A 13438-nucleotide genomic window follows, 5' to 3' on the forward strand; every position below is an offset into this window, starting at 1 on the left:
TGCTTGGGGTGCTCATGCCTGGTGGCATGTGGCTCTGGCCAGTGTTGCACTTAAGGGCAAGGAGCACAGCCTGGCTGGGCCGCCTCTATCACCAGGGCTCCCTGCTATGTATATGCAGCTCCAGGCACTCATGTACCGCTGGAGGGAAACTCCACGCACTGGAGTCAGCTGCCTTTGCCGCTTTCTGCTGCACAGGTCCTGGGACTCCGCTGGAAGTGGAGGGCCCTTGAAAGCTTACCAAACCTCATTAAGTGGCCTTCCAGCCAAAATAATTGCCTGCCCCGGATTAATCAAATATGGTGAAGGAATGTAAAGTATATGTCGTTTTCATATGACTGAATATGATCTTGAAAGTAGCAGAAGTTTGTAGCAGTGCAAAAGGAGGTGCAATTTGACTTGGATGTTTCATATAGTCAGACAATCAATGGGGAACTGTAGTTAAGACCTCTCTCCAGTTTGGACTCAGTGGTGTGATCTGCATGTGTTCTTCCTTGCTTTAGGGATATAATTTGGCTTTCATTCATTCAGTGAATGTGATAAAATTGAACAGTATTCCCAAGGGTGTTATTCCTTAAGCAACTGATAGATGCAGGAAGCATTAACTCAGTGGAGTTTTTCTGGGTTTTGTTTTTTTTTTTGGATCTTAAACTTACCTTAATTTTTTTGCTTTTGAAAAAGATTTTAAGCTACCATGTAAGCAGAGTCCCTTGGAAGTAGAGGTTAGCAAGGGGCATACTGATGAAACCTATGCTCTTAAACATGCTTGTATATGTGCTGGGGGTTTAGTTTGCTTTAGTTCTCCCTAAATTGAAATGGAGGATTTTAAAAAACCCTCACCATTTCCACCATTTCAATTTAGAGAGAATTAAACTGAACTAAACCCCTGTTGCATGTACACAAGGGTTAGGGCGCCCAATCCTTAGAGCTTACCTGCCTCTCCCGTGGTGGGGTGGGGGAAGTGAGCTGCTGGTGGGCTGAGTGGTCCCTGAGCTGCAGGGGATCCTGATGTTTTCCTCTGTGGCGGCGGTGCCCCCCAGGCATCACCTGCCAGCTGGCACCTGGCCCAGGCAGTCCTAGGGTGCACCACAGCTGTGGAAGCACCGGGCCATCGCGCAGCTCAAGGAGGCAGGCTCCGAGAGAAAAAAAAATCAGGCTCTTTGCCACTTTTTCTTTTTTTCTTCAGTGGATCCTGCCTGCACCGGCTGTTGCTGGGTCACATAGCCCCTGAGCTGTGCAGGGTCTGGTGCATCCCTCTGTGGCTGTGGCGCCCCTTCCCCAGAACTGCCTGGAGCAGGTGCCGGTGGATGGGTGCTGCCTGGGGGGTGCCGCCACTGTGGAAGGAAGCACTGGAGTCCTCCACAGCTCAGGGACCACTTGGCCTGCTGACAGCTCGCCCCCTAGCCCTCCCCTGCCATGACAGAGGCAGGTAAGCTCCAGCAACCCTGCACCATCCTCACCACCTTCCCACTGCCTGGGACTGCCCGGTGTTGACAGTGGGTTTGATGCAGCCCCTATACCTTTGTTCTGAGTGGGCACAACCCTCAGACTGACCACAATACCTGCCAGTTGATAATAGGCAAATTTATTGCTATACAGTGATAGGAAATAAAAGCAATGCAGGCAAAGCAAATGCAGTATACATTACCCAAATTCCCCAGTCCCAGAATATACACAAGACAAATGGTCTGTCCAGCTGGTACATAAACACCACCTTGAGGTCCTTTGCTTAAGTGTCCACTGTCAGCAGCCTTGGAGGTTGGGGCTGATGCCAACTGCTTCTTCCTTTTGTTTTTAAAACTCCTCCTTCCATATACTTCCTTCTCCTGGTGACTTCTGATGACTCTTGCTCTGTTGCTGGTTGGTCACACAGTGCCATGTCCCATGTTGTCAGCCAAAACCCCATTTTCACAAACTTATCACATGCCCACCTCCTAATTTGGGACATTACCAGTGTTCTCCAGTTTGGTTTGTCTCCCCAAAACCGGAAAGCTTAAGGCTTTTTGCAGGCAGGCACTACTGCCCTGCAGCCAGGCCTATCTTTATTATGAAAATAAAGTTTGGATGTTTTCAGATACCCAGGATGTGTGGCCTTGCTGTTTTCCTGCCTGGGTTAGACACTCTGTCAGCTTCTGGAGGCTGGGAACCCTGTATGACTGAGACACAAACTCTTTAGAAATCAATTAACCTCTGCTGCCCATCTTGACCCCTTATAATACATATATCTATACCTAGAGCAGCAGGATGGCCAGAGGGCAGCTGGGTGTGCTGGTGATGGGAGAAGGCAGTGAGGAGAAAGCATGGGGCACTGGAAGCCCACCAAGCCCAAGCTTCCCTGAGCACATTGGCTTCCAGCGCCCCATGCACCATTGCACTTTGTTAGGTAGAAAACTAAAACACTTTGGGGGGGTTTTATCTTGCAGAAAAGACTACTGAATGTGCAAACAGTAGCACTATTAAAGTGGAATATGCTGCTGAGCATGCAAACAGCAATGCCATTAAAGTGGTGCAAAAGGGCATTGAGCTGCTTTAAAGGCCAATTTTGTTGCTCATACAAAGACCCTTCAAGTACCTTTCCCCTCCATGTGACTCTCTCTCTATCCTGCTCTTTGGTCCTCCAGGTGCCTCTGCCTTTTACAGTTGCCTCCAAGAAGGTATCTGCTGTATGTAAGCATCTTTCTTTTATTTAGGGCCAAATTCTGCCACCCCTCCTCAAGTTAAAAATCACCTTCTTCTTTAGTGAGTCCTACTGAAAAGGATGGTGCTACTCACATGGATTCTGTTCAACATGAAACACCAGGGGAGATTCTGGTCCTTAATACCAGACAAATTCCATTCACAACTTCCCTCAGATTAGGTGAAGGTAACATATTATATTCATTATTTCTAGGCCAATTCTTCATTTTTGTCTTATGAATAATTAAAAAACTCTGTTTCCTATATATTTAGTTGCTCATTGTTTTTTTCCTCTGAGATGAATGGAGAGGATTTATTTGGGGTGGACATGGGAGAACAGATGGCTGTGTATAGTGAAAAAGAATCTGCAATCACTTTTGTTAGCAGTTAGTGAACTTTAAACAGATTTTAAAATCCAGTCCAGTGGATTTTGTTGCCTATTTTTAGGGACAAACTGAACTGTGATGCTAGGCAATAACTTGAAAATCATGTGAAAGTAGGATTGCTGTTTTGAATCAAGAGGAATGCCTTATTAAGCTGAACTTCCCTACAAGTGTTTTTTAGCTTGTAGTCCAAACTATTCAACCTACCACTAATGGGTAGACGATATGGTAGCTTGAAACACATATTTGGAGACACTGAGTACTGTCTGGCATGTCTCTATAGTTAGTTGTACTTTTTCATTAGGAATAATATCTCTTGAAGCGCATCCATTTCACTTAATGTATAAGGAAAAAAGATGCTCTCTGTAATCTGGCAAAATATATCCACCTAAATGCATACATTTTATTTGGAAGGAGAAGAATTTATCTTGGTAATTCCCTAACTGTAAATTTATGCTGGCCAAAAGCAGTTCAGTACTTTAATATGGTGGGGAAGAAGGAAGGTTATTTCATGATCTTATTTCCCAGTACTCTGCTAATAAGAGCTCAAATTTGAGACGCTTTCATTTGTAAATATATATTAAATAACAAGTAAGTTGATATATGTGTGGGAATGTTGAACTATATTATTTTGAAGTTATTACTTGGGAATTCTACTTTTTTTTTCAAAGTAACCTAAAGGAGCGCACACAGTTCCCTGAATTTCAATGGCTGCTGTGTACCTCCTTCAGTTAGGTTCAATTTGAAAATTAGCCTAATTGTTTTTGTGAAATGACTGGTGTTTTGGTGCTGTGAACAACTACCACCTTTTTTGGTAGACTCAAGAGAGACCATAGCTTGAGTAGAAATGGAAACTGAATTTTTCTCTGACATACAGGGAATGTTTTTCTGGATCAGGCTGAGGATATGTTGGTGGGGCATTGTGAGAGAACTGAATTGCATACAGGATGTCTGTTCCCTGGATATACAGAAGACCTGAGCCTCCTTACTCAGGCTGTACTCTAAGGGTCTGACCCAAAGACTATTGCACTCAAAGAAAAGATTGCAGTCAGTGTCTGTGGGCTTTGGATGAGGCTCTTTCCTTGAGGAAGGAGTTTTGGTTGTGTAAAGAGTGCAGGACTAGGCTTCTAGGGAATGTTGACATAGCACAATGAAGTGCTGTGTAGAAATTCCCAAGGCTGCTCTGAATGAACTGGCTTAGGTACCAAAAGCAGTATAACCACATTAAAATGGTGCGCTGCCTGAGATAATTCATTTTGAACTCAGGGCAGAGCACTGCAACAATGCATTTGTATTGCTCCTTGTATCCAAGCTATGTTGATATCAGTGAATGACTGCATAGTGCTTTCTAGACATGTCCTAGGGCTAGGTACAGACAGTCAAAAAGCCAGAGGCTGAATCAATTCAGTCTTTGCAGGTTAGTTTAAACTGCACAGATTAAATTGAAACAGAAGCATACAGACATTCACATTTGATTCAGGAAATGCAGCCACATGCCCACAGTGGCTCAGGCCAGAAGCCAGGGGGTGCTAGAGCACGGCTTTCTGGCTGTATGTTCACTTTGTCTCTGGGATTTTGCAGTCCAGAATTACAGTGGGACTCTGCAGGGTTGCAATGCAGGGTCTGCAGGACCCTGCAGCGTTGCAATGCTCATCACTTCTTCCTGCTTCCAGGTGCCTCTGGGATTTGTAGTCCACAGTTGCAGCCAGCAGTAAATTTGACCAGGGGAAATGGTGTTTAACTCCTCTCCCTGGCTCCAGACTCCAGCCGGGGTTTGCCTGGGGGAGACAGTCCCCCCTTGTAGACTGGGCCGCATTCCCAGCTGGGCTTCCCTCCCGCCCCCGACCACTTTGTTAGCCAGCCCTCACAGCTCCACCTAGGGAGCAGAGGGGCAGGGCCAGCCTCTCCCTGGCTCCAGACTCCAGCCGGGGTTTGCCTGGGGGAGACAGTCCCCCCTTGTAGACTGGGCCACATTCCCAGCTGGGCTTCCCTCCCGCCCCCGACCACTTTGTTAGCCAGCCCTCACAGCTCCACCTAGGGAGCAGAGGGGCAGGGCCAGCCCTGTTCTCTAGAGTAGATGAGACAGCTCAGCCCAGGGCTGGAAAGCATGCCGGGATGCTAGGGGACTGGGATTTGATTTAAAGCAGGAAGGGGTCTAGGTCAGAAATTTCATAAACCGGTCTGACACAAATCAGTAAAGTCTGATACTACAATCAACCAGGTTTATTTTAAACCAATTGCAGCCATTTTGAAACTGGTTTATGTGCACTGTGCTTCTGTTCTGTTACAGATTTAAACCAGTTTCTGACCACTTAAACCAATTTATGTGTAACTTCTGTCCCTAGCCTAGAAGCCTCCTGATTCTGGGACTATTAGTGTAAATATGGTGCCTTTCAGACTCACTAAAATAACATGAACATTCTGAGAGAGGGAAGAAAAAATCCCTAATGTATAATGAAGAAAAACATCATGAGGCAAAGGGAAAAAATCTTTGGCTTAAATTGGAAATGTCATTAACAATACATCAGTCTTTTAACTGTGCATGTCGTTGGCACTCATTCTTGCAATGGCCAGACTGTACTTCAGTGCAAAATATCCACTAATCTCTTACAAAATTCACATTTTAAATGTTTTCTCTATCTGCTTTAGAGATATTATTGCCGTAAAAGCACATAAAAAACTCTCTGTTTATGACTGTTGAAATGTCAAGGCTAATTACACCAAACTGATCCCAAGAGAATAATGACATTTTTAAAAAAATACCCTGGTGCAGTCCAGGAAATATGACATTGGCTTGATCAGTTATGAACTACTTAAAAGAAACATGATAACAAAAGGCAAGATGTAAATATCAGAATTAAGAAATGGAAAAGGCCAGTTAGATCATCTAGTCCATTCTCTGCCTGTCCAAAATTGTTCCCTATAATATATTCCTGAGTATTTTGTCCAGCCTACTCTTAATGTTTTGAGTCCTAGAAATGCCAATACTTCCCTTAAGAGGATACATTCTTTTTAAAGTTAGTGTTAAGTAAATAATCCTGATTATCCATCTGTATTTCATCTCCTGTATCTAAGAAGACTGCAAATAAATTCATATCAATATATACAATTTAAGCCCTTCAGATATGTTAGATTGTAAATTTTTGATGGAGACTGTAGGTAAAATTTTCTAGGTGCCAAGTCTATTTTCAAAAGTATTAGATACTTAAGAACCTAAAAAATTTAAACAATCAATCTAGCTCCATTCATAGGTACCTAAATCACTTTCAGAATGGTTCTTAGGCTCCTAAGTAACTTGGAAGCTTTTGAATATTTTATTTTGTCTTCATATCTATCCACATCACCCAGGACGATGATGTCTTGATTTAGGGTCTCTGCCTATTAGAATATATATATTTAATAACCATATTTCCTGTTGAGGCACAGTACTGCATACATCCATAGCCAGCCTTAGTTGGGTGATGTGGGCAACTGCCCAGGGCGCTGTGGTCAGGGGGGGTGCCACACTCACACATATGTGTGAGCAGCCTGCACTAACAGCAGCGCTCTCCCCTGGCCCTTGGGCAGGGAGAGCAGTGCCCAGCCCAGCCCAGCCCAGCCCACACTTCCAGCTGCTGCTCAGGAGGAGCTGGGCTGGGCATTGTGACTGGCAACAGCCGTGCCTGCCCACCCACCTGCCTGGTGCACCATGTCGCTCTGCCTTTTCACTGGACTGTACCTCGCACCCCTGCCTGCCTGCCTCTGTCTGCAGCAGCACCGCTGATTTGGGGGGACAATATAACTCGTCTCAGTTTATGTGACATTGCTTTCTTAAGCATCACTTGTCCATATATTCTACATACAACACTGTGCTCAGAGCCTGTTCCTCCCTTATGGGCGTCTTCATATCCTTGGCATACTGTTATTTCTGAAGGCTAGATATAAGGTTAGGGGCTCTATATGATCAAATGCCAAGTAGCTGACATACTAATATTTGGAGTTGCTTCTATTCCAGGTCAACAGTATGTGGACCTACAGTGTTACAGTTGGGTTCCTACCAATGGTTGTGGCATACAATGGGCAACTTTATATTTTGGTAACATTAGCTCAGTCATACTAGACAGCTAGTGAAAAATTGGAATGGTATAGTAGAGTAGCTTCCATGTGAGGAAAAAATGATTTAGTGCATGGGAATTTTATCAGACCATGGTAACTTACTCTGTATGATCAAGTTGATCAGCAGTCATTGTTACTTCTGCTTCAGCCCAGTAGTATGTGGTTCTATGGCTCCATAGTTGGCTTTCTACCAGTCTCAAGTTACATATCTCTTTATCTGATACAGTACACTGGCAGCATGTTTGAATTATACTGGGAATGAAGGAGAACAAAAGTTTTCCAATGTGTTTAAAAATATAATGTTTGCTTGTAATGGTTTAACTTAGTGCTGAGCAGGGCTTGGGAAACTGCTTGCAGTGGATTAATTGTTTTTCTGTGAAAAATGCAAATTTGGTGATGCCACTGAATTGTTTGTTCAGGGTAGGACCCATGAAAAGTTCTAAATAAGTTGGACCATTCCATTTCAAAATTCTCTGCATGAAATGCTTTGCTTTTTTAAGTTGATTTCTTATTTTTAAACTTTTTAAGAATGTATTTAAAAACAAGTTCAGTTAAAACAAAACATTCCCTTTTGGATCAAATGAAATATTTAATTCGCCTGAAAGAGTTTTTATTTTAAACTTTGCAATTTTTTTGGCTCTAACTTTGACTCTATTTTTTTAAAACTAAAAAATACGTTAAGTGCAAAGCTCTAATCACGGGCTTGATTTACTGCTGTGACCCTCTTATAAACTTGTCTGGGCCCAACCTCTGCCTCAGTCAGATGCCACTGTAACTCCATATACTTTGCTGAAGTTGCTTCTGATTTACAGTACAGTAATACAAGTGAGAAGCAAATCATGACAATGGTCTCTATATCAATCTGCTTATTCACAAATTAGTGACAGATATTTTATATAATAGAACACATAATGATACGAGCCCAAATTTCACTGCAAACTTACAGCGTCAGGCAGGAGTGCACCCAGTCATGCTACTGTGCTTTGTGTGTGCTGCCTCTCAAACCTGAGGTGGTATAGTCACATTCATGCAGGTCTGAAGTGGCCCAACACTAACTTAGTGGTGCTAATTAGTTTACCCACATCACCCTACAAATTTGGCTACTGCATTTCTTATTCTGCAAGTAGTACACATGAAATGTATATGAGAGTGCCACCGCCTGGCTTGGTTAATTTGTGATGTAGGCATGATCTATAAATATCAAATCATAGTCCAGTACATAGAGTCTTCAAATTAGACTTGATTTGATTGGTCTTAATTAGATCTGTAAAATAGGTCAATTGAGTGGGAGGGGGAAGTTATTTGATGATTATAAACTAAATGGTGTGTACAGTCCTTGAAGTGAAATTTGTTAAATAAAAACTCTATAGCCATTCATCATTTGACTAAATAACAGTTCTTTTTCACTAAATAAAATGTGTGCCTTTATTGCTTATCAACTATAGGAAAAAACAGTTTACAAAAGTATATCCCAATAAAACAACTGCCCTAGTTTATCAAGTCTTATAAGTAGGGTTGCTTTAAAAATGTCCGAGCCCCCAAGGTCTGGAATTGGAGGTGGTTCAAGCACCTACACTGAACACCTTCAAGAGCAAATTGGATGCTTATCTTGCTGAGATCCTATGACCCCAGCTAACTTCTTGCCCTTTGGGCGGTGGGCTGGACTTGATGATCTTCTGAGGTCCCTTCCAGCCCTAATGTCTATGAAATCTATACAATAATTTAGAGCCTGGTTTTGCAACAGCATCAGTGCAGATTTATTCCTATATCTGTGTAGAGTAGCAGTGGGCAATTATTTTGGCTGGAGGGCTGCTTAATGAGTTTTGGTGAGGTGTCCAGAGCTGCAAGGGTAGCTCCCCTGCTTGACAGGTGCCCCGCCTCCTGGTTGCCATCTTGGGACTGGAAGCTCCGCCCTGACCTTTGCCCCAGAAGTCCCTCCCAAGTACTCCTTTTGGGAGTGAGGGGGGCCATCTTGAAAGTGGAAGAAAACAAATCATATACTAAAAAAATCAAACATTTACTATAATTTATTTTAAGTTCATTTTAAAAAATATTTTTGCCCAGATGTATGTGTTTGCATAGTCTATTTAGAGGTGATTGCACAAAAGCTCAAATAAGTCTTACTCTTGTAATTGTGTGTTTGTACTCTTGTATATGGTGTGGGGGGACAGCGGGGAAGTCCTCAGGGTCCCCAGAGTGTGTGAGTCCCTGGTCCCACAGCACGCAGCTCCCTGTGCTCCCACCCCAGTCCCTGGCATGGGGCCAGCCCCACCAGCCCCAGAACGTGCAGTTCCTTGAGCTCCTACCTGAGTCCCTGGTTGCATGTGGTGGCAGTGTACAGGGCCAGCCCTACCTGGCCCCACAGTGTGCAGCTCCTGGCCCCATAGCACACAGCTCCCCTGACCCCTTTTCCCCCAGGGGGAGTCTCTGGCTCCCAGTCTGGTAGGATCTTACCTAAATTCCCACTCTTGCAGGCAGGGAGGCTGGAAACAGCCTTGGGGTTATCAGACAAAAGCCTCAGCCAGGCAGAGGCTTCTTGTCTCCGGTGCCTCCTGGCTTGGGGCTGGGGTGGGTAAGGCCAGGTGGTGGGGCGGGAGGGGGCGTGATTGCTTAGCAACTAGAGCTGTACCTCCTGCATGGAGGCCTGGCTTGCAGAGGGGCAGCCCAGGGCCAGGGTTTACAGACAGCTTATGGAGGGGCCCCATGGGCTAGATGGAATTGCCTGGCAGGCCTGATCCAGCCAGTGGGTGATATTTTGCCTGCCCCTAGTGCAGAGCCTCACTGAAGTCAACTGGGCTTCACACAGAGGTCCATCTAAGCACACCTGTTTACAAGATTGGAGTCGTATGCTCTAACCACTTTGGAACAGTGACTGTGTCCCTCAGTTTCTGTAAAATGTCATGCAAAGACTATGGTGCTATATAAATATTATTATTGTACAAAACAAGTTAGGTTAGAGCAAAATCCACAATCTATAGATTTTCAGCATAGAAACACTGGTGTTAACACATATCACTTGACCTTGCTGAGTTTAACTGGATGACGCCATTCTTTAAATTGCTTAATAGCTTGGGCCTGGCCAATCCGAAAGACCACAAAAGGCATGGATAAAGATGATGATCAAAAACTCTTCTCCCATGGCAACAGTTGTTCTTGTTGGTAGGGAAGACTAACTTGGTGATGGTGAAATGAATTTCCATGGGTCCTGAGGACCATCACAAAACTTGCCAACTTCTGCTCTTAAGTGCAAGATACAGTTCTCATCCTGCTGCTCCTGACATAAATGCAGAGCAGCATGCACATTTAAAAAGAAATTAAATAAAAAAGAAAATACTACCAAACCCACACACTGTCTTGGGAACATTCAATTTTCCTTCTGGAGAGGGAGCAGGATGAGAAACCACATGTGAAAGATGTTAGTCACATCACCAAGTAATCTACTGGCAAGTCCTTACAGACTGTGTGGATGTGGGCAATACATGAACCCGCACAGGACAGAACAGAATAGAAAAGAAGTTATGGGAGTTCTCTTGTGCTTCTTGGTTAAAATGCAGTTAATGCCTGCCTCCCAGTGGTGTTGTGCAGTTCAGTTAATGTTTACGATGCATGTTAAGATATTCAGATAACCCTGGGGACCAGAGGAAGGAAGAGCAAGGTGGAGAAGGCAATGATTAGCAAGTGATCTGGGTACTTCAGTCATGGCATGTACAAAGGTCAGTCAGAAAGTAATACCTCCTATTTCTTCCTCAGCTAAGTATTATTGACAAAAATATTGAACTTGCAAGGAAAATATGTATATCACTGCTGAACACACAGCTGTTTTTAAATACACTTGTTTAAAAACACAATGATGAGCAAAGGCATGTGTCCCATCATTGTAAAAGTCCTTGTACAGCCACTTGTGCAACTACTATTGCACAGCCTCCATCACTTGGCTGTCATCCTGAAAATGTTGCCCGCATAGTCCATCATTTTCCTCCAGGCTGTGTGGAGGATGGGGCATCACAGTCCATCCAGATGATGCAATTGCCTCTGTGCTGTTGTGTGGGCACACATTGTTCTGCAGTAGCAACACTTCACACGTTTTCATTGGGACAGGCTCTTTGCATTCAGTGTTTCTGTTTCGTCAGGGTCTTGATATAGGCCTCTGAGTCTGCTATGGCCTCTTTAGGCAAAACGTCAAGAAGACCTTATTCTGTGTTCATGGCTTACTTAGGAGATAAAAATTAGAAGGCATAACTTGCTGACTGACCCTCATACAATATGAGGATACATCTCCTTGTTCGCCAGCGAAAAAAGGCCATTGATGGAAAAGGAAACTATGTTAAAAAATAGCTGTGTGTTCAGCAATTATATATATTTTCTATGCAAGTTTGATATTTTTAAATAATATTTGCCTGAGGAAAAAATAGGATGCATTATTTTCCAACTGTGTATACCTAAGCTGTTCTGAGGCCTGCTGCCTTCTTTTTCTGCCTAGGCATGTTTGCACCCTTCTGACTTTTCCTTCTGTGATCTCTTTACAATTCTTCTTAAGAGCTGCCTCACTCTGTTATCTTTCTACTGGAGCTATTTCTCTTCCACTCAATGCTGCTGTAGGGGCAACAAAAAAACAAGTCATGTGTGTGTGCACGCACGTGCATGTGTGTGTAACTGGAATCTAAAACTAGATCAGTGTCCACCCCTGACTAGACCTCACCAAACATCCTACTCCTCATCCACTGACTCTGTATTGGTGAGCAGTCCTGCCTATGGCCTCTTGGTGAGTGTAGAAGGGGTTGGAGCAGAAAAAAGGAAGAGGGAGCCTGACAAGAAGGTGAGAAAGATGCTGCAGATGTCAAACCTGCTTTGTGTGCCACTGGGTAACAGGGAAGGAGGTATGCAAGTAGGATCAGTCAACCCCAGCCAAAGAGAGATGAAGCCCTATGGAATTACAGCCTTATTCTGAAAGCAAGATGAAGCCAGTTGTTTCTATACAGTAGCAAAGCAGCTAACTTTGAAAGTAGATGATTATATATGTATGTATGTATATTTTCTGTGTGGAATCTGTGGAGCAGCATATGATGTAGAAACTAAAGGCTTCACCTAAAATCTACCTACATGTTGTCATGTCCCACAACATGCTGACTGCTTAAGACTGCTTATGCAGTGTTGTTTTGTTCAATGCATGGTATTATTTTCTTGTCATAGATGATGCCATATCTAGAAATTTGATTTCTATTACCTAAATTAGTGGTTCACAAACCATGGTTTCTGGAGCACATGCTGGTGGTCAGTTGAGAGTTGACTAGTCACATGGTTCTAATTCTGCTCCCTGCTTCCATGGGCTAAATCACAATAAAAGAAGCTAAAAATAAAAACGTATTTTCCTAATATTAATTTTCCATATTGTAATTCTTGTAGTTGCTGCAGAAACAATCTGATTAAGAGTGAATAGGGAGGTTATGCACGTAATTGTAAACAGGAGGGCAGACAGCAATGAGATGCTGCTACTCTTAAGATTCACTACAGAGAATGCTTTGAGCACCATTTAGTCTAGAAAGTCCTCATCATAGCTCCACTGATGCTACACTAGATCTGGCTTTTTGTTTTTAGGATTTACTACTTTGAAAGAGAACTTTATGCTTTGCATGCTTTGAGCTATGATATGTTTTTAAGTAACAAGGTCCTTATGGTATTCCACTCTAACACCTAGAAGACTTGGAATATGAACTGATGATGGGTTATGTGAAGTTGTGGTGGATGTAGGGAGAAAAGTAGATACACATAGTTAATCCTAAAGAAGAGCTCATTTGTGCTCCACACTAGGAACACATTTCAAAGATAGTTCTGTGTGAAAATATGATCCAATGCTGGCTTCACTAAGTCTTGTGGTGAGGTGTTATATACCTATGAGAGTGCATTAAAACCTGCTTGGAGATGTTGCTCTAGTTTGTGTGCAACAGGCTACATTGTTTAAAGTTTTGCTTGTTCTATGTAGGTTATTATATTTCCCTCATTAATGTAGTATTCATGTGCCTTCTAAGAGTGCATTAAATGATGTCTTTCACATTAGATATCTAAGTCTATTCTTAAGAATCTGAATAAGAGGTAATTGTAAAGACTGCAAGATATATTAGCTGCTATAGTTTCATAGTTTCTAGAGTCAGAAGGGACCTGAGCAGATCATCTAGTCTGACCCCCTGCCATGGCAGGAAAGAGTATTGGGGTCAAACGACCCCAGCAAGGTGTTCATCTAACCTCCTCTTAAAACCCGCCAAGGTAGCAGCCTGCACCACTTCTCTTGG

General features: G+C 43.3%; 1 protein-coding gene across 1 annotated transcript in view; it reads left to right on the plus strand.

The window, feature by feature from the left end:
* The window catches only part of PAX3 (paired box 3), a 109619-nt gene that overhangs the window by 75407 nt on the left and 20774 nt on the right, over positions 1 to 13438 (plus strand). The window lies entirely within an intron of this gene.

Source organism: Crocodylus porosus, unplaced genomic scaffold, assembly GCF_001723895.1.
Source record: "Crocodylus porosus isolate Cpor-Errol unplaced genomic scaffold, CroPor_comp1, whole genome shotgun sequence".
NCBI lineage: Eukaryota > Metazoa > Chordata > Crocodylia > Crocodylidae > Crocodylus > Crocodylus porosus.